This window comes from Schistocerca serialis, chromosome 7, assembly GCF_023864345.2.
Source record: "Schistocerca serialis cubense isolate TAMUIC-IGC-003099 chromosome 7, iqSchSeri2.2, whole genome shotgun sequence".
In the NCBI taxonomy this organism is placed as follows: Eukaryota; Metazoa; Arthropoda; class Insecta; order Orthoptera; family Acrididae; genus Schistocerca; species Schistocerca serialis.
Genome location: NC_064644.1, coordinates 500,101,157 through 500,124,219, shown reverse-complemented (window position 1 = coordinate 500,124,219; position 23,063 = coordinate 500,101,157). Strand labels below are relative to the sequence as shown.

At 42.0% G+C, this 23,063-nt stretch overlaps 1 protein-coding gene across 2 annotated transcripts in view; it reads left to right on the top strand.

Annotated features, from left to right (window-relative positions):
• The window catches only part of LOC126412375 (semaphorin-2A-like), a 1,156,194-nt gene that overhangs the window by 908,825 nt on the left and 224,306 nt on the right, over window positions 1–23,063 (top strand). The window lies entirely within an intron of this gene.

Below are 23,063 nucleotides of genomic sequence, written 5' to 3'. Positions count from 1 at the left end.
TACACGGACCACATGTTGTAAGGCAGTGGTCAGGGTAGCCGGCTGCTCCAATCTTGATAGCTGAATGGTGTACTCCAAGTTGGGGTACACCCTTACCGGATCGACTGGTGGTAGTCTCACTATTGGTGTGACTTGTGTAGTAGAGCTCGTGCTTGAGCTTGTCACTGTGTTTTCCTGAATTGGTTGTTTATTTGTGTGTTCGTCTTTAGAAATTGCCTTAGCCACAGGATGCCCTTGCCGTTGTTGGTGTAATATCGGCTTTGTTCCCCGGCTTTCAGAGGAGGGAGTTGCGGCCATGAGGGGGAAGTCAGTTTGTATGCCTATGTCCATCGTTGGGAATTCAGTCTGTATGGCTTTGTCTTCTATTTCGATTTTAGCGGCGTCCGAGAGCGACCTAAAAAAATCCTTGAATCTGTTTGCCCTCATAGCGTCCCTCCTCCTTTTGCTCGGGGACTTTCGCTTTGGTATCCTGTTCGGTATGCCGGGCTCAACCATAATCAGTTCTAGAGATTAATCTCTGTTCAAGCATTCGATATGTCGGGCAGTTCCTTCCTGTGGCTCCACAAGACTTTTTCCTTCGATTTTTACATGGTATGCAAATTGCCGCCGCACTTGGTGCGCGCCGACTCCCTGGTACACAGCCTTAGGATGTGGTGCAAGTCACCACAGTTGTGGCAACGAGGTACCACGACATAATCTCGTGTATTGATGGTATGAAAGGCAACATATAATCTGCCCATTGTTGTTATATTTCTCCACATTGGCGCAGTTTCTTCGGCGACGTGATGAACAACATCACGACCCCGTGGCCCAGTCTTAAATTTTAACTTAAAACAATTCTTAAATTCTTCCTCGTTCATTTCATCAAAGTTTTGTTGTCTGATTGTTTCTGAGAGTTCATCATTGGTCATAATCGTGGGTACGTCATATAATATGACAAGAGGATTTCTTTTCCTCGGTGGTTCACATTTGACCACCGAGTTCAGCTTCTGATTGTTCAGCAGTTTGTCTTTGTTCTGCTCAGAGGCAACTCCGACAATAACAGAGTTCCTACTTGGTTTTATCTTTTTGATTTTAATTTTGTCTTTCACGGGATCTATGTTTTTTGTGAAAAGTTCCTCGATTTTCCTTACGCTCGTGTCCTGACCAGGCAGTGTCCTAAGGAAGACTGCTGTGTCTGGCCTCTTTGCATGAACCACTTTGTGTTGAAGGGCAAGGCAGTAGCAAGAAGCTGTGGAATGAAGCTATTGCGAAGCATGCTCAAATAACGCTCGCTGTTCAGTTTCTTCAAAGAAAAAGGGTCCAATAAGCCCGTGACTGAAAGTTGCTGCCCACGCTTTAATCCTCGGAGCATAATGTTGTCGTTCATGAAGCACTTGTGGGTTTTCAGTGGCCCAAAAGCGTACATTTTGTTTGTTAACCAAAGCGTTTAAATGAAAATGCGCCTCGTCTGAAAACCAAACGTTGTTGAGAGTTTCTTCCCTATCCCCCGCCCACTGAGCAAACAGTAGTCTCTGCTGCCTGTGTTCTTCAGTGAGCTTCTGTGCACAGGTCATCTTTTAAGAATGTGTTGAACGGGGCGTCTGGATATTCCCAGTTGCACTGCTGCCTTTCTACACGATTTCCCGGGACTTCTCTGTACAGCAACTCGTACCGCTTCAGTATTCTCCGGCGAACAAACAGGCTTAGGCCGAGGTAGCTTCGCTTCCAATACTGTTCCTTCCTGTACAAATTTATCGTACAACCTGTGGATGGTCTTCTTGCAAGGGACCCATCGTGTGTGTTAAACTGTTGTCAGAAACGCCTCGGAGTCACAAGAAGGCTTTTCGTTTCATGAAAAAGTTGCTGTGTCGTCAGTCTTCCATTGTTAGCCATTGCTGCTAACTTCTCTCCTAGCGGCAGTATCGTGAATTACACGTCATTTCGTAACTCATTTGGTTTTCCAAGCTGTGCCGGTACTGCTGTAGAGATCCCAGCGGGATATCTAATGTGCGTCGTAAATTGTGAAAGAAACAATTGGTAACACATTTCGTGCGCCACCCTGTAGTTGACACATTTCGGGCAGTGATTTGTGGACACTGAGAGTCCCAGATGTGTTCTATGGAGGTCATATGAGGTAAATTCTGTGGCCAAGACATCCACTCGAGCTCACTATCAACCTCTTTAATCCACTGTAGCGTATAGTGACTGACAGACGTAAAATTATCTTGCTGGTAGATGCCAGATTCCATCGCCGCCGGTAAGACATCAGGCATGAAGGGATGCAGGTGGTCTGCGATTATATTCACGTAATCCACAGCCGTCGTAGCAACTTCAATTCCTACTACAGTTTCCACGGAAGTCCAGGTGAATGTCCCCCACTGCATGCTGCGCTCACCGGCTTGCGACCGCGGTGCGGTGCATGTTCCGAGCAGCAGTTCGCCTAGTTGACGGCGTCTCTGGACATGAACATCGGGGGTGTAACAAGAAGCGTGATGCATCGTACCAGGTCACACGTTCAGAGGTTTCTACTGATCTCCCAGCAAATCTCGAAGGTCCCGACAGTCGTAACCCACAATGTCGTTGAGTCAACACAGAAATATCTAGGGCCTGTCTGTTGCGGAGCACCATGTTCAACGATGTATGCATAACGGTGGGCTCCGAAACACTTTTGCACGCACCAGAACTGTATCCTGTCACCAGATCTGCCACAGATCGCCGTTTATACCACTACACAGAGCGGTTAAGCGTTTGAGCTTCACGTTCTGTGATTAGGCGTGAATGTCCGACACCTACTCGTATTTTCGCCATCCGTCAGCCACATTCCACAGATGCTCCTGACAGCAACACGCCGATGAGCTTCGCTGTAACAGACATGCTGTTTCATAGGCGCCGGGCCATAACAATGTGCCCTTTGTCAAAGTCACTTCCGACAGTGCATTTTCCCATTTGCGCTCCGTGGCGCCACTAGATAAAAAAAAAAAAAAGCGTGTGACGAGGGCCTCCCGTCGGGTAGGCCGCTCGCCTGGTGCAAGTCTTTCGATTTGACGCCGCGACTTGCGCATCGACTCGGGTATGAAATGATGATGATTATGACAATACAACACCCCGTCCCTGGGCGGACAAAATCTCCGACCCAGCCGGGAATCGAACCCGGGCCCTTAGGATTGAGAGTCTGTTGTGCTGACCACTGTTTTTTAGTTGAACTTTTGTTTTAGTTGAACTTTTGTTCTGTGTTGTTCGTGGAATTTGTTCGGGGCGGACGTCCGATAACACCCGCTCAGGCTGTTCGTTGATTCATTCAGTTTTTTTTGTAACAGAGGGTAGCTAACCCTCTGACCGAACAAAATGAGTTCCCGTGCCGGCACCACTCAGCTAGCTACCGGGGGCGGACACGTCTCTACATTGACCCGAACGTTTGCGGCTACGGTTAACTTACGCAAGCACTGCCAATCCAATCCTGGCTTCTCACACGTGTTCTTCTAGATTTCCACTACAATATTAACCAAATATGGTCAGTTATTGGCGGTCTTCTTCGAACCAGGACCCCATTTCAGTCGTCTTCGTTGCTTCCAGTGGTTCAAAACACTTCTCTGCTCCATCTACATACTTACCTTACAGCACACATGACTGCAACTCCATCAGGCGAAACTTAGGATGTTTCCGCTCATAAGTATATTTCTTTAATGTACAGAACAGAGCCGCAGGTGTTGTGTTGACAATATTTCCGAGCAATACTTTTAACCTGTAACGTGTTGTCCCTAGAGCAATGAATGTCTGAGAATGCTCGCGTCTGATGACCAAAACTAATACATTCAAGAAAATGCGACCTTTAGCTGAGTCTACTGCACGTGAATGACAATGGTCGGTATGTTCCCGGCAGGCGATGCCTGCGTCTGCTAAATATTTCCTTATTAATGTGAGTAGTCTCGTTTTTTTTTCAATTCCTTTTAAGAACAAAAGAAACTGGCACTGAACAAAGGTCAATATTCATGATTAGTAGCACGCCAGATATCTTTTATGAGAGACTTGAGTTCAGGTCGACAAGCTGCAAGAGTGAAATGACGAGCAAGTGGTCGACAGATTAAATTACAGGCTATTTTAATAAGGGATATGTAAGGATGATGGAGGGGCTGCCGCAAAGTTCAAAAATGGCTCTGAGCACTATGGGACTCAACTGCTGAGGTCATTAGTCCCCTAGAACTTAGAACTAGTTAAACCTAACTAACCTAAGGACATCACAAACATCCATGCCCGAGGCAGGATTCGAACCTGCGACCGTAGCGGTCTTGCGGTTCCAGACTGCAGCGCCTTTAACCGCACGGCCACTTCGGCCGGCGCCGCAAAGTTGTCAGTCGAGAAAGTACGCGTTGACGCCATGTCTCGCAACACGTAAAAATATCACATGCAAATCCATCTGGAGGATTGAGTACCATGTTACTGAATTCTTCTCTCGCTTCTGGGTAGAACAAAACAATGATAAATGAAAAACACAGTGTTGTTTATGTTCTACAGGATTAATTTATTTAATTAATCGGTTTTCAGATTATAGGGCCATCATCAGGTTTAAACAACAACGGAAAAGATGTTACTCATCTACGCTGAGGCACACAGTAAATATCGTCTTTGAAGACGAGACATACTATAGGTTTGTTTATAAATAAATACTTCTGCTACCAGTCACGATTTTCTTTATTTTACTATTTGCACGACGCGTTTCGAGAAATAATTCCCATTTTCAAGTGCGTTTTTATGATGTGTGTTAAGCCATTTCTTTTGATGTTGTCAGTGTGTGTGAGTCTGCTTCACTTTGTTGACTTTTACTGTAATACATAAGAAACGCGATTTTTAGTTGGGTGTCAATATTTTCTGTGAGGTTAGTGGCTAAAGTTTGAGAACAATTTGTACTTACAATTTTCTAATGGTCCATTTGTGTAGAGAGTCACACACACTTAACATCACACACAACTTGTACATTTTACACATCGAACATATCTGATATAAACAAAACAGTTGCAAAGATCTTCTTATAGGTAGTTCACAGAGATAATATTATAGGTCTTCCACAGATTATGATATGCTTTTTGTACAGAGGTTAATTTATCTTTACAATTTGGCTCATGAATTACTTATACTGATTTTACATTTTTGCTTATTTCTATGTTTTACTATTTTTATTTAAGTATATTATCAAAACATCTGAAGAAATTCACTGATTCATTTTCAAGTTTTTCATTTAATATTTTATCTTCATATTTTCTATAATGTGAATATATCTCCAGTTCTTCAAGCAAATCCATTTTATGTCCTTTATCTAGTCGGTGGAGTACTTTGACATTTTGCTCTATTTTTCCAAATGGGTGTCCTGTATTATGTATGTGTGTTGCTATTGCTGATGTAGCGTGTTTGTTGTGGGTGTATGCTCTAATGTGCTCTGTGTACCTGGTGTTGATATTTCGGCCTGTTTGTCCTATGTAGAACTTGGAGCATTCCTGGCATGTTACCTTGTATATTCCAGAGTCTGAATATGGATCATGATTACACTTTATATTATGTATTAATTTTTGGTGTAGTTTATTGGATGTAGAAAACCCAATTTTTACTCTGTGATTTTTGAAAATATTTGCAATCTTCTGTGATACATTGCCTATGTATGGAATGCTAGATATATATTTGTTTTTCTCTTTTTCTTCTAGATTGACACCCAACTAAAAATCGCGTTTCTTATGTATTACAGTAAAAGTCAACAAAGTGAAGCAGACTCACACACACTGACAACATCAAAAGAAATGGCTTAACACACATCATAAAAACGCACTTGAAAATGGGAATTATTTCTCGAAACGCGTCGTGCAAATAGTAAAATAAAGAAAATCGTGACTGGTAGCAGAAGTATTTATTTATAAACAAACCTATTGTATCTACAGTCGCAGGCTTTCAAAAACCATTTATAATGGATCAAATCAGATTATTAGTGCCAAGCCAGGCAATGAAAGCTATATATAAATACAAAAACCTCAAAATGAAAGTACTAAAAACAGTCGCACACATAAGATTCAACAAGCACTGTCAACAACTAGGCATAATTCCGAAATATATAAAAGTGAAAATATGTTCTAGCAGCAACATAGCAAAACTTATAAAACATAAAGCAGAAAAACTCTGGCTGAAAACCGAAATAAGACAGTTACATAAGAAAAAGGACTTACTAAACAGAAAGCTACTCAACATGCAGATAGAAGCAGCAAACAACATGGAACCTACAGTTTATGACAGAATTTGCAGGCATATCCAGGAAGTAGTCGACAAAGAGTACTTGACGATTTGCAACACACATAACAAGAAACTACAGACCTTGACATCCAAACAAGACAAGAGATCCAACCTTGAGATAACTGACAAAAACAAACACACATTTTACAGTAGAGTGGTAAACAACACTGACATAAAGTTCAACCAAAGAGAAAACGATCTACTCCAAAAAGGACTAAAATACAACATAGAACCTAACCTCAACAACCATACACTGAAACAGGTTATAGCTGCAACTAAAAGTGCAGCAGATGCTGCAAAATTAAATTCAAATACAAAAGCAGCAATAGGACACAAAGTAAGCAAGCTTCTTGAGAAAGAAATGAATAAAGATAAGTTTAGATCTAAATATACAATAAATGATACAAAAACTTTAAAATCTATAAACAATAAACTGGAAAACAACCAATCCATAGTTGTAAAGTCAGACAAAAGTAATACATTAGTTGTGATGAAAGAAAAAGAATACATAGACAAAACAAATGAATTTTTTGCTGCTAATAACATTCAGCACATTGAAAAAGACCCAACCAAACAATTCCAAAGTAAAATTAAGGAACAATTAAAGAACACACATTTCCTGTTGACAGAAAATGAAAAGAAATACCTTACATGTATGAATCCAAAAGCACCACGCCTAAGAGCACAACCAAAAATACACAAAAATGGATACCCGATACGTCCTGTGGTCAACTCTATAAACAGCCCAGCATACAAACTGTCTCAAAAACTGAACAACATACTGGTGAAAAATTATACATATGAAACAACATATGCCATAAAAAACAGCATGATTCTAGCCAAAGAACTAAGAACCAGAAAGCTCCCCCAAGATGCACAGTTTATATCACTTGACATCACCAACCTTTATTCAAACATACCCATACAAGAAGCTCTAACAGTAATACAAAAGAACCTTATACAACACAAGAAACTTTCATACACAGAGATCGTAGAATTTATGGAACTCCTTCAGCTAACCCTAAGTTACAACTACTTTACCTTTAATGACAACATTTATAAGCAACCAGATGGCCTAGCAATGGGATCATGTATATCCGGTACCATAGCTGACATATACTTAAATCACTTAGAACAAAAACTATTTGACAGCCAAGAACCCTGCCTAAAGAAAATAGAATTTTATAGGAGATATGTAGATGACACACTACTGTTAGTGAAAGGAGATACCAAAGACATCACAGACATTCTTAATCATTTCAATAATCTAAATGAGAAAATCAAATTTACAGTGGAACATGAGCAAAATAAAAATATCAACTTTCTGGACCTAAATATTACAAGACACAACAACACATGCACATTCAAAATTTATAGGAAAAACACAATGACTGACACCACAATCCCTGCAACCTCATGTCACCCAAATATTCATAAACAGGCAGCTTACAGGTCAATGCTGCATAGGGCAACAAAAATACCATTGAACCAAGAAAATATGCAACAAGAAATAAACACAGTGAAGAAGATTGCAGTTGCCAATGGTTACAATGCTTCCATGGTTGACACAATCTTAGACAAAATGAAGAGAAACCCAGGTACAAACTGCACCACAGAAGAAAAAGAGAAAAACAAATATATATCTAGCATTCCATACATAGGCAATGTATCACAGAAGATTGCAAATATTTTCAAAAATCACAGAGTAAAAATTGGGTTTTCTACATCCAATAAACTACACCAAAAATTAATACATAATATAAAGTGTAATCATGATCCATATTCAGACTCTGGAATATACAAGGTAACATGCCAGGAATGCTCCAAGTTCTACATAGGACAAACAGGCCGAAATATCAACACCAGGTACACAGAGCACATTAGAGCATACACCCACAACAAACACGCTACATCAGCAATAGCAACACACATACATAATACAGGACACCCATTTGGAAAAATAGAGCAAAATGTCAAAGTACTCCACCGACTAGATAAAGGACATAAAATGGATTTGCTTGAAGAACTGGAGATATATTCACATTATAGAAAATATGAAGATAAAATATTAAATGAAAAACTTGAAAATGAATCAGTGAATTTCTTCAGATGTTTTGATAATATACTTAAATAAAAATAGTAAAACATAGAAATAAGCAAAAATGTAAAATCAGTATAAGTAATTCATGAGCCAAATTGTAAAGATAAATTAACCTCTGTACAAAAAGCATATCATAATCTGTGGAAGACCTATAATATTATCTCTGTGAACTACCTATAAGAAGATCTTTGCAACTGTTTTGTTTATATCAGATATGTTCGATGTGTAAAATGTACAAGTTGTGTGTGATGTTAAGTGTGTGTGACTCTCTACACAAATGGACCATTAGAAAATTGTAAGTACAAATTGTTCTCAAACTTTAGCCACTAACCTCACAGAAAATATTGACACCCAACTAAAAATCGCGTTTCTTATGTATTACAGTAAAAGTCAACAAAGTGAAGCAGACTCACACACACTGACAACATCAAAAGAAATGGCTTAACACACATCATAAAAACGCACTTGAAAATGGGAATTATTTCTCGAAACGCGTCGTGCAAATAGTAAAATAAAGAAAATCGTGACTGGTAGCAGAAGTATTTATTTATAAACAAACCTATTGTATCTACAGTCGCAGGCTTTCAAAAAACCATTTATAATGGATCAAACGAGACATACTGTTACATCTTATCCAATGTTGTTTACAAATACTTTAACTTTTGTTACAACGATAGTCAGTTAAAGTCTGATATGGCCTTGCAACTAGAAAACTGTTCAATAAATTAAATTAATCCTGCAGAACATACACAATATTGCGGTTTCCATTTATGACTGAATACCACTTTCGTGTGTTGTTACTCTTCGACAGCCCACAGCTTTCACTAACAACTGGAACCCAACGTGGGGAATGCCATACCGTGTTGCCTTGGAACCATATGACGCGATCCTTCTTGTAGGTGTGTGTCAAGCAGTTAATGTGAACAGTGATTAATCGAAACCAGTAATATGGGCGTACTACCCCTTGATATTATTTCACTTGTCCTCCAGTGGCAGCTATTGGAAACACTCGGTGAGGTTACAGTAACAACTATAGAGGTGACTAAGCAAAGCACAACGCACAGTGAATGATATCAATAAGTTGTGGATATATTAGCAAGTGGTGCAGCATTTCGTGGTGAAATATCACGATAAAGCTCACGATAGGCCGACCGAAGCTCCCTCATTCTCAGATGCAAAGGCAGTACTACAGTCATAACAGTGGGAAGAATCCAGATCCAACTCCTCATCTGTGATATACTGCGCAGTCAATATTTACAAAGTAGCAGGGAAGAATATTAACCATCCTCCGGTCGCGGCCTTTGTACCTCACTTATTTAAGCTGCCCTTCGATTTTGGTCAGCTTCCGGGAATAATGGCGTTAACTATTCGTTTGATAATACTCTTCTTGTCATTTGCCCCTCCCTACGCTTTTGTTGCGGATACTTCACTGACCATAAACAATTTAGTCAGTACGTGCCTGGTTGTTGTACGGAATGCTACTTGAGACAGATGGAGGTTTAAGCACTGAAATCTGGAGGAAAGAGTGCACCAGTGTCAGTATAAAGTTAAAACCAAGCTTCAACCAAAATATAAGTTACAAAAATGTGATCAATGAAGCCTCTATCACCCCGTTTACATGGAGCTCCCAAAACTGGATTTCGTAAAACTGAATACGCAATACTGCTTCCAGGTGGTCGTTAAGCACTTCAAAATCGATTCTAGAAAGCCGCTTCTCGTTGCCGGTTTTCCATTTGCGCAATCGATTTTCGCTCCTTTGCAAATGCAACCGGTTTTGAAACGTACTTGGGCTGTCAGGTTTCGTCTTGTTTTTAAAAATTTTTGGCTAATATGGCTAGAGTGGCTTTTCATACAGAGAAGAATAAGTAGAAGAAGAGACATAGCGATTGTGCTGACTAAATCATAAATTGTAACAGCTATTTTCCAGACGCCATATTTATCTGGGCTAGCAAATCCGCTTCAAACCATAACACATAAACACGACAGCGGAAAACGATTTCCGAATTTCGATTTTCGTGTTTCGGAAGATGTGTCGCATGTAAACGTAGTGCATGAGGCTGAGATGAGCCAGAGACAGTAACGTCAACAATTAGGAACAACAGCGTAACACGATGGCACATTACCTAGCGCCGGCCTGAGTGGACGTGCGGTTCTAGGCGCTACAGTCTGGAGCCGAGCGACCGCTACGGTCGCAAGTTCGAATCCTGCCTCGGGCATGGATGTGTGTGATGTGCTTAGGTTAGTTAAGTTTGATTAATTCTAAGTTCTACGCGACTAATGACCTAAGAAGTTAAGTCGCGTAGTCCTCAGAGCCATTTGAACCATTACCTAGCTGTAGGATCTCTCCGTATTGTCCCGACAGCGGTTGTCCACGAGATCCTCTGTGATGGACACAGATGCTACGTGTTGACAGCTTCAGGACACCGACAGAAGTGATGCTAATGACCCTGCTGTGTCCCCTTTAAAAACTCGCTCCCAGCAAGAAAACGACGAATTGTCAGGTCAGGATTTACACTACTGGACATTAAAATTGCTACAACAAGAAGAAATGCAGATGACAAACGGGTATTCATTGGACAAATATATTATACTAGAACTGACATGTGATTACAGTTTCACACAATTTGGGTGCATAGATCCTGAGAAATCTGTACCCAGAAGAACCACCTCTGGCCTTAATAACGGCCTTGATACTCCTGGATCAATAGAGTCAAACAGAGCTTGGATGGCGTGTACAGGTACAGCTGCCCATGCAGCTTCAACACGATAGCACAGTTCATCAAGGGTAGTGACAGGCGTATTGTGACGAGCCAGTTGCTCGACCACCATTGACCAGACGTTTTCAATTGGTGAGAGATCTAGAGAATGTGCTGGCCAGGGCAGCAGTAGAACATTTTCTGTATCCAGAAAGGCCCGTACACGACCTGCAACATGCGATCGTGCATTATCCTGCTGAAATGTAGGGTCTCGCAGGGATCGAATGAAGGGTAGAGCCACGGTTCGTAACACACCTGAATTGTAACGTCCACTGTTCAAAGTGGCGTCAATGCGAACAAGAGGTGACCGAGACGTGTAACAAATGGCACCCCATACCATCAAGCCGGGTGATACGCCAGTATGGCGATGATGAATACACGCTTCCAATGTGCGTTCATCGCGATGTCGCCAAACACGGATGCGACCATCATTATGCTGTAAACAGAACCTGCATTCATCCGAAAAAAATGTCGTTTTGCCATTCGTGCACCCAGGTTCGTCCTTGAGTACCCCATCGCAGGCGCTCTTGTCTGTGATGCAGCGTCAGGGGTAACCGCAGCCATGGTCTCCAAGCTGATAGTCCATGCTGCTGCAAACGTCGAACTGTTCGTGCAGATGGTTGTTGTTGACTCAGGAATCGAGACGTGGCTGCACGATCCGTTACAGCCATGGGGATAAGATGCCTGTCATCTCGATTGCTAGTGATACGAGGCCATTGGGATTCAGCACGGCGTTCCGTATTACCCTCCTGAACCCACCGATTCCATATTCTGCTAACAGTCATTGGATCTCGACCAACGCGAACAGCAATATCGCGATAGGATAAACCGCAATCGCGATAGGCTACAATCCGACCTTTATCAGAGTCGGAAACGTGATGGTGCACATTTCTCCTCCTTACACGAGGCACCACAACAACGTTTCACCAGGCAACGCTGGTCAACTGCTGTTTGTGTATGAGAAATTGGCTGGAAACTCTCCTCATGTCAGCTCGTTGTAGGTGTCACCACTGGCGCCAGACGTGTGTGAATGCTCTGAAAAGCTAATCATTTATATATTACAGCATCGTCTTCCTGTCGGTTAAATTTCGCGTCTGTAGCACGTCATCTTCGTGGTGTAGCAATTTTAATGGCCAGTAGTGGCTCTGGCTCTGAGCACTATGGGACTTAGCATCTGAGGTCAACTACTTAAACCTAACTAACCTAAGGAAATCACACACACCCATGCCCGATGGCAGGATTCGAACCTGCAACCGTAGCGGTCGCGCGGTGCCAGACTGTAGCGCCTAGAACCGCTCGGCCACCCCGGCTGGCGGCCAGTAGTGTAGTTACTTTTGAGTTCACATGCTATTCGGAGCAGACGGTGTCACCGTGATGTGTAAAGGCGTCATAGAGAAGCATTTCTTCGGGTACATTGCTGCATAATGCACCCGGAGACGCTAATCAAATCTATACCTTATGGCGCGTCCTTTGCCATTATTATCGTCCGAATTGAGCCGACAGTGCACAAGAAACGACATCTTGCACCCAGCCTACACAGTATATTTAATTTGAGCCGCTGGATCATTAGCTGTGGAGAAGTGCCGGGAAACCGATGACAAAGATCCGATATCGTGTAATGGTTGGCTGAATTGCCTATCAATCACTGTAATGGCGTCTATCATGCACTACGTAGAGCAGTGTGAGATGTAATTACTATCGAGTGTATTGCAGTGTTCACTGTGATCCAGCGATATGAGGTCCGTCAGCTAAGCGCTTGATCCCAGAGTATTGAATCTGGGTCACCAGATCCGGGTTTAACTGCGGGTTGACTGGAAACGCCAGTCGCAAGGCAACGCTCACTATCTGATACGCTTAGGTCAGACCAGAACGTTAATGCTTTGGGGTTAATCTGTTATTAGCTATGGGCCACGCACTTCGCTTCTTATTCATGGCGCACTGGGGATACATTTAAATGCAATTTGACTCTGTAGTAGTGGTACTGGCTCTTACAAGTGACTAATACTCAACACGACATCCGACTATCCCCTGTCCAGCTATTAACACAACTCTTATGTCCTGTTGCTGCATTCTAAAACCTCATCTTAATTTCGGCATCCCGTAAAAGACGAGAAAACGTTGACTGTTGGTAAAGTGACTTGGGGTTCAGTAGGTTACGTTCTCGTACAATGGTTTACATTAGTATCTTTCGTATAGTTTATTTCTCATTATGCTCATCTATTACCATTTTGTTTATTTAATTTTTTGTTCTTGGCTCCCCGGAAATAATTTACTGAACCGAAGAAGTTATGTAGAGAAATGGATATAATTTTGTAAACTATTTCTAAAAAAAATAAAAGAAATGGTTAAGTAATGGATAAGTGCCATCTACAAATCCGAGTGTCCAGATTTCGATTCCCAGTGGATACTAGCGTTTGTTTCGTCACGTATAGCTTCTTTCATTTCTGTCAATAATTTTTTAATGTGAAATATTGACAGGTGAGTCTAAGATATGGAGAACAAGTTAGACTGTATAGCCCACTGTAACTTTCTGGGAACTCAGTTCAAACGTCAGAAGAGGGCAAGAGCATGCCACCTCCAATAGTACCATGTTTAGAGAAAAACTGCGAGGTAGAAACCACCTTTCGGGTTGTCGGCGGCTTTTGTTCGCTGGAAATGTTCTGTGTCCCTTCCAGGTAGTAACACCATACGAAATTCTCTTTCTGAAAATTAACAGGTAATCTTCAACTCAAAATCACTTAAGGCACGACAAAAAGTTTAAACGTTAAGAAAGTGAGTATTTCGTCTTAGTTTTTAGAGATGTTGTGGTACCTCACATTCTTCAAGATTGGCTTCTTTAAACACATCGTAGAGGCCGTCTGTATATTCTTCACACGTGGCGGATATAACGGGCTGTGTTGAACGTATCCACGAAAGATAATCATCTTAGTTGCCTCTTTATTCTATTTAATGTGCGTGCGTGCGTGTGCGTGTGCGTGTGTGTGTGTGTGTGTGTGTGTGTGTGTGTGTGTGACCAAAAAAATTTATTGTAGGTGGACGTAGGATATGCCGAATTGTATAGGCGAATCTTTCAAGTGACACTGTAAGTGTGCTGCACACAGCGATTCGGAGATCGATACATGCGATCGATTTGCAGGGTCCCACCTTAACACCCAGTTTACAACGCGAGCGTCACTCGACACGTCTCCCAGCCCCACGAAGGATCACAGCACATAGTCGACCACACCCGGACTTACTTTATCTGTGGTCTTGTGTTCAGTGCTATCCAAGTACCGTTCGTAATAAACGAGCCGTGTACCACAATTGAGCAAAGCGTACAATCTAAATAGGAATGTAAGCAAAACTGATCTAATTAACATGAGCCGAAAACTCGTAATTTCCAATTACGTCATGCATGATACGTCTTTGGTGATCAAATACTGGGCACTGATAGTTGCTGTTGTCTTCATTCCGAAGAGGGTTTGATTGCAGCTCTCTGTGCTACTCTATCCTGTACAAGCTTCTTCATCTCCCAATAAGTACTGCAGCCTACATCCTTCTGAATCTGCTTACTGTATTCATCTCTTCGTCTCCCTCTACGATTTTCACCTCCCACAGTTCCCTCCAGCACTAAATTGGTAATCCCTTGATGTCTCAGAATGTATCCTATACATCGATCCCTTCTTTTTGTCAGCTTGTACCACAAATTTTTTTTCTCGCCAATTTCTCATCGTTTAAGATATATGCATCTGATCTCCAGTATTCTTCTGTAACACCACATTTCAAAAGCTTCTAGTATATTCTTGTCTAAACTGTTTATCATCCACGTTTCACTTCCATACATGGCTAAACAGCACACACATACTTTCAAAAAAGACTTCCTAACATAGATTTGATTAGATGGGTAGATCACATAACTAATGAGGAGGTATTGAATAGAACTGGAGAGAAGAGAAATGTGTGGCACAACTTGACTAGAAGAAGGGATCCGTAGGTGGGACATGTTCTGAGGCATCGATGGATCACCAATTTAGTATTGGAGGGCAGCGTGGAGGGTAAAAATCGTAGAGGGAGAACAAGAGATAAATACACTAAGCAGATTCAGAAGGATGTAGGTTGCAGTAGGTACTGGGAAATGAAGAAGCTTGCACAGGATAGAGTTGCATGGAGAGCTGTATCAAACCAGTCTCAGGACTGAAGACCACAACAACAACAACAACAACAACAACATATGAATCTACATTTAATGTTAACAAATTTCTCTTCTGCAAAAACGCTTTCCTTGCCATTGCCAGGCAGCATTTTAAGTCCTCTCTACCTCGACCATCATCAGTTATTTTGCTGCCCAAATAGCAGAACTCATCTGCGACTTTAACTAATTCCTTCAGATTCACCTGATTTAATTCGACTACATTCCTTTATCTTTGTTTTACTTTTGTTGATATACATCTTATATTCCCCTTTCAGAATCATATCCATTCCGCTCAACAGCTCTTCCAAGTCCTCCGCCGTGTCTGAGAGAACCTCATCCGGAAAACTCAAAGTTTTTATTTCGTCTACCTAAACTTCAATTCCTACTCCAAATTTTTCTTTGGTTTCGTTTACTGCTACTACCCTGTCTCACTCCCTTCTCAACTCCTACTTCTCTTTTATGCCCCTCGAGTCTTATAATTGCCATATAGTTTCTGTACAAGTTCTAAATAGCCTTTCGCTACCTATATTTTACCCCTCCTACTTCCAGAATTTCAAAGAGGATATTCCAGTCAACATCGTCAAAACTTTCTCTGAGTCTACAAATGCTACAAACGTAGGTTTGCCTTTCCTTAACCTATCTGCTAAAAGAAGTCGTAGAGTCAGTATTGCCTTTCATGTTCCTACATTTCTCCGGAATCCTAACTGATTTTCCTCCAGGGCGGCTTCTACCAGTTTTTCCATTCTTCTGTAAAGAATTCGTCTTAGTATTTTTCAACCATGACTTATTAAGCTGATAGTTGGTTAATATTAACACCTGGCAGCTCCTGCATTTTTGGAATTGGAATTATTATGTTCTTCTTAAAGTCTGACGGTACTTCGCCAGTCTCATACAGATCTTGTACATCTTGCACACCAGATGGAAGAGTTTTGTAATGGCTAGTTCCCCAAGGTTATCAGTAGTTCTGACGTTATGTGGTCTGCTCCCGGGGCCTTGTTCCGACTTAGGTCTTTCAGTGCCCTGTCAAATTTTTCTCGGAATATCGTACCTCCCATCTACTCTTCATCTACATCCTCTTCCCTTTCTGCAATATTACCCTCAAGTACATCACCCTTATATACTCATTCCACATTTCAGCTTTCCCTTCTTTGCTTAGGACTGACTTTCCATTTCGAGCTCTTGGTATTCATAGAGCTGCTTCTAATTTCTCCAAAGATCTCTCTAATTATCCTGTAGGCGGTCTCTGCCTTTCCCCCAGTGATATATGCTTCTGAATCCTTACATTTATCCTCTAGCCATTCCTGCTTAGCCATTTTGCACCTTCTGTCAACCTCAATTTTATGACGTTTGTGTTCCTTTCTGCCTGCTTCATTTATAGCATTTTTATATTTTCAGTTAAATTCAGTATCTCCGGTGTTATCCAAGGATTTCTGTTAGGCCATGTCTTTTTACCTGATTGATCGTCTGCTGCTACCACTTTTTCATTTCTCAAAGCTACCAACTCATCTTATACTGCAATCCTTTCCTCTGCTCTGGTCAGTCGTTGCTTAATGCTGCCTCTAAAACTCCCAACAGCTTCTGATTCTTTCAACTTACCCGGGTCCCGTTGCCTCAGTTTCTTACCTTTTAGCGAGTTCTTCAGTTTTAATGTACAGCCCATAACCAATAAATTTTGGTTAGAGTCCACATCAGCAGCTCGAAATATCTTACAATTTAAAATCTGGGGACTGATTATCCAATTCAAATGGAAGTAAAACACGGAAAAATTAAAAAGTCATTTTACTGTAAGAGTCCCTTAAGAAGTTCTGTAAACAGCACCACAACACTAAAAACAGTTCCAAATAAGTTTTTTTCTGCGTTTGCTTTTCGAAACAAAGTGTTACGGCTGCGGAACCATATGCAACGGGATTATTGTGACCACGGCTGCGGCGCGACTGAATTCAGTAACTAGAAAGATGGATGATACTGGATGAGCTATTCCCTCCTGACAGAACTGAAGAGTTGAGTACTGGGAAAATATTCAACTGACTGTTCTGTGGACTCTTAAGAGAAAAAATAAGCTTCTTAGTTGAAATTCCATTATGGAGTCGGTTTTCTTTTGTAGTGACGCTTACCCTTACTCTTGCGTATAATACAATGCTTAATGGAAGTTATCTTCAGTGCTGTTAAAGGTTGCGAAATTCATGTCTACAACTATCTAACGTTATTACAATTTTAGCTTGTCGATAGCGAAACTCTGGATATTAGTATTTCATGTGATTTACTTGTGGTACGATAAAAGATAATTTGTATATACCAGTTCTTTGGTGTTTGTTTTTTTCTGATGCTTTTTGTTGAAATGACTGGAGTGTGTTTCTTGTTGTGCTTGCCAGGTGTAAACCTTGTTTCTTTAGTATGTTTGGTATTCTGTTTGTTGATTTGTGTTTGTATGTTGAAGTGTACTATTTCTTTTTGTGAGCCATGTCATGAGCTTTCCTGCTTTACGTGCGTTGTAGTGTCTGTGCTGGTTGTGGGGTTTTGTGGTGCTTGTGTCCTCTGCTTATTTTCATTGTTGTTTAGTTGTTTTATAATTTTGTGGCAGAATCTGTGTATTATGTGGGTCTTATACCAATTGTTTTGGTTATGACCTGTACTGTTTCTAATTCTTTTTCACACTTTTCTCTGCTGAGGAAATTTTATTCAGTCTGTGTATGATGTGTTGGCGAGTTACTGGTTGTGGTTTTGTGAATAGTTTGATGTGTGTATAATTGTGTCTGTTGCTATTGGCTTTCTACAGATGTTAAATTTATGCTTATTGCTGTATCTCTTTATTGACCTACTCTAGTAGTGTATTTGTTTTTGTGTTCTTTTTCCATAGTGTCTTGAATATTTTATGTGTATTGTTTACATCTGTTTAAAGTTTGTTTATTTTCTCAGCTGGTTCATGCATTGCATGGATTCCATTATTTTCTCTCGCTATATTAAACAGTTAAAGCATATTAATTTTTAGAAAACGACTGTGTAGAATTTCCCTGTATAGGAAGTATCCTTAGAATACTGAAAGATGATCTGGATGACAGGAATTCTCCTCGTAATACGGGAAAGTGTTTTCGGTGGTAGTAATTACCCTCGTTATACCGTCATAGATGCATTGTATCTTCACGTGTGATATAATTATAGGTCCTTTCGTTAGCTGTTAGATCTCTGAAAAAAATGAGTGACGTATATGTCAGACGTAATGTTTTGGTGGGAAAAAGATCACCCAATAACTCGTGTTGTACACCACTCCTGTTTTTACGTCTGTCAGAAGCTCTTGATATAATATTTTCAGAACTCCAAAATTGACGTTTCTGAGTGTTTACGTACGCTAATAATTGCAGCTATGCATCATAATAAACCAAGGAGCATTTCAGGATCAGCCTCTGCAGCCTGCAAAGACTGCAACAGCCAGTCGCAGTACCGCAGATGTTGCTGGCCCATCAGTCTGAAATGTTAAAGGTTTTTTCGGGCCTCTTTTTGAGGTATGTAAAAAGTCGGCTGGTCTACTCTCGATTACAACACGTACACTACACGCCAAACTGTCCGAGAAAGAGGCTGTAGTGTCACGCGATGATCGCAGCCTACCCACGTACTGTCAAACTGGTTTTCGAGAAGCGCTTGTGTTCCATTTGATGGAACACACTGTATCTGGAACAGTCCGGCGTTACTGAAGGAGGAAGAACCACGTACTTCTAACAGCGGCGAATGCAAGTACCTTGATGATATCCTTAAATGCGCTTGTTGTCAAATAGGTAAGTGTGGCAGGAGGTGAACGCTTACCACTGACAATAGCTGCTGTTATGAGGCCGCTTATTTGCAAGCAGTAACTACACGGCTTTGTCGCTGGGCCAAACAGGGCTAGGCAACAGGCATGGCAAAAATAGGTAGCAATACAAATTAGCAATAGTTTACAATGACTTACTGAAACATAGACAAATGTAATGTATTGCGAATACATAGAAAGAAGGATCCTTTATTGTATGATTATATGATAGCGGGACAAACACTAGTAGCAGTTACTTCTGTAAAATATCTGGGAGTGTGCGTACGGAACGATTTGAAGTGGAATGATCATATAAAATTAATTGTTGGTAAGGCGGGTACCAGGTTGAGATTCATTGGGAGAGTGCTTAGAAAATGTAGTCCATCAACAAAGGAGGTGGCTTACAAAACACTCGTTCGACCTATACTTGAGTATTGCTCATCAGTGTGGGATCCGTACCAGGTCGGGTTGACGGAGGAGATAGAGAAGATCCAAAGAAGAGCGGCGCGTTTTGTCACCGGGTTATTTGGTAACCGTGATAGCGTTACGGAGATGTTTAATAAACTCAAGTGGCAGACTCTGCAAGAGAGGCGCTCTGCATCGCGGTGTAGCTTGCTCGCCAGGTTTCGAGAGGGTGCGTTTCTGGATGAGGTATCGAATATATTGCTTCCCCCTACTTATACCTCCCGAGGAGATCACGAATGTAAAATTAGAGAGATTAGAGCGCGCACGGAGGCTTTCAGACAGTCGTTCTTCCCGCGAACCATACGCGACTGGAACAGGAAAGGGAGGTAATGACAGTGGCACGTAAAGTGCCCTCCGCCACACACCGTTGGGTGGCTTGCGGAGTATCAATGTAGATGTAGATGTAGAAAGAAATTGCACATTAGGGAATGAAGGAAATTTGTGGTAAGTTCCTATGGGACCGAACTGCTGAGGTCATTGGTCCCTAGGCTTACACACTACTTAGTCTGACTTAAAATAACTTACGCTAAGGACAACACACACACCCATGCCCGAGGGAGGACTCGAACCTCCGACGGGCGGGAGGGGGGGAGGGCGAACCTTGGCAAGGCGCCCATCACCGCGTGGCTACCTCGCGCGGCGGAGTATGAAGACTGTGTGTGGCAAAGATCACTTGCATAATGTCCAGTTTGTCTCTCCTTCGTGGCGACTGTAGACTGCCCTACACTGAGGGAATGCACTGACGGTATGCACTGTCCAACTGGTGACAGGAGCATTATATCTGCTTTTATTCCCGTTTCGTGGAGGCCTGTCCATTTGGGAACTATTTTCGTGACGTCACACGGATGCATAACATAGTCTTTGTGACGTGCGCCATCTTACAGAGCTGATCCTTAAGCAAGTTCTGCCTTAGTCGTAGGCAGTTCGACGGTCTTCTGTGTATTCCACGCTACATATCTTCTGGAGGGCACAGCAGTGTTTATCGGCAGAATCGCAGGAGCGACAGAGAATATGCAACGAAGATCTGCTCGCCTCCTCACAAGTCTCCTAGTCAGGAAGTTGGTGATTGAAATCCCCATCGGACAATCTACATTTAAGTTTTAGGTTATTTCCGGAAATGGCTTGTAGCCGACTCCTACTTGCCTGCCTTTAGAGAACACGACGATTTGATATTCCGTCCGCCCAATCCTAGCCTGTGTTCTATGTCTTAATGGAATATCTGTCTATACGGCCATCTTCCGCAGCAGCTATTATATATCAGTTATTATCGCTTTTCCCATCTTAAATATACCGCAGCTTAATAGTGCTTTACGTCAGAAACATTCAGTTTTATTTACAAGGCATTCACAGTGGTCATTCTAGAAATATGACATGCATAATACATTTATAAGTTTTACTGTTTATCTATCAAACACCGCTTATCTTTATAAATATGACGTGCAGTTTACTTACAGTGCTTTATCCCCTGTTGTTTACGTGTTCTGATATCCTTAAAGTCTAAAGAAACCTGGCTGCACGTTCACCTACTGTAGGCCGAAAAAGCCGAAAAATGACGAAAGATAAATGTGCAGCCAAGTTTTTTTTTCTTGTTTTAACTCCTCTGACAACGAAGAAAAAAAGCATTAAATTTCAGAACATGTAAGCAATAGGGGAGAAAAACGCAAAGTACGGGAAGTGAGGAGGGGTATAGAAAATTATCGTGGAACGACTCCTCACACTGTGCGGTGACTTGGGGAATGTTTCAGGAAGAAATAGATAACTTACAGAGCTACTTGTAGCAGCTGACAAAAATGTAATAATTCAGAGGTTTCAGAAGCATACAATCCGGAGGAACATGGAAGGAATGATATCTGAACGCGCGGACGGAATAGAAATGAGAGTATTTGGTTGCTTTTGACAATTTATCGGTCTCGTAGTTTTCCATCCCCACTCTGGACCTCGTGGCCCTGCTTTCGTATGTATATCCGTAATAAAAATTCCAGCTCTCCGTGGAAGAATGAGCGTCGGAGTGGGACGAGGGCGTGACTCCCGTCTGGTGGCCCACAGTGGGAGAAGGGGGCTTTGGGAAACCGGTGGGTGTGAGTACGTGTTTGTGTGTGTGTGTGTGTGTGTTTGGAAGGGGAAACACACTGCTTACTCCTTTCTTCCCGGAAAGCTGCTGGAGGGTGGGTGGAGAGAAGGAAGTGGCGAAGGACGGGAGGGCACGGAAGGGCTGTTGGCTGAAGGGCGGCCGGTAGTGTCGGGTCAGACGGCGGAGGCCGTATCGTTTGGCTCTTCGGCAATCGCTCGTCCCAACACCAGTAGTGCGGATTGGGAAAAGCACCCTCCGCCCGATCCCGGGCCGGCTATAGTGTTACGGCGGCAGCCACGCGCTAGCGGAAGCCTCGGCGCCCCTGTAAAAGGACCGTCTACGCCGCCCGGTGCTGGAAGGGGGTGAGTTATGAGGCCGGTGGATATATGGCGGGTGGCTGGATTTTCGGCGTGCGCCGCAAGGGTTAACACCGGCACCGCACGGGGTGAGGGTGCTGGCCGTCCGGAGGCGGCGAACGTTCGCCTCCTCCCCTGAAATAGCACCGCCCTCGCCTTTTCACAGGTGCTGCCCGCCCTGGATCAGTGCCTATTTCCTGGCGCACGCTATCTCACACTGCGGACGAGCACTATTCTGCCAGCATAACTACTCCTTATCTCTAAGTGTTCTTCAGGTATGGCTAGAGTAGGGAGGGCTCAGAACAGTCTCTCTTGGGGAAAAAGTTCTGCCTAATGAAGATCACCATTAAATGTGTTTCAGCGCTTTCTGTACTACCTTCAGAGGATTGTACTTATTACTATTCTTAAAATTACCCGCAATCCCACGCTTCTTTAAAGAATTGAACTCTCATGTATGACTCATTACCTTGCAAATGAATTAATGCGTTAAATAATTGACGTTAGTAATATAAAACCTCCAAGACTGAAGACGAAAACCGTAATTATGTTAGTTATATTAGTTTCGAGTTGTTTACCTCTAGATTGATGAAGAAGTCATGATTAAACAATGGACAAGTCTAGTCTGCGTAATTTTCATTTCGTTTTAAGAAAAGCTAGTTTGTCATACATCTCATTGTTTATGACATGTCTTTTAAACTATGTACCGTGCAATGATATAATTTCGCGGGGACATTCAGTGGTATTAGTGGATTCAGTCCTCAAAAAAAAAAAAAAAAATCTGTTGCGAATAGAGTTACCAGTAAAGAATTAATAAACTTATTGATGAAGCTGAAGTTTTACCGTATGAACAGCGAAAATGTAGTAACCACAGTTTTATTTTTCATTTCATAAGTTTTTTGCGTATGGAGGGTGAGGGACTGGGCTTACCAGAGGGGACATGTTTCGGAAAGATTTGAAATTACGTGCAAAGTTTGTTGGAAGTCGTTAAGTGCTCTCAGTTCTCACTCCCACCTCTCTCTTTCTCTGTCTCTCTGTCTCTCTCTCTCTCTCTCTCTCTCTCTCTCTCTGTGTGTGTGTGTGTGTGTGTGTGTGTGTGTGTGTGTGTGTGTG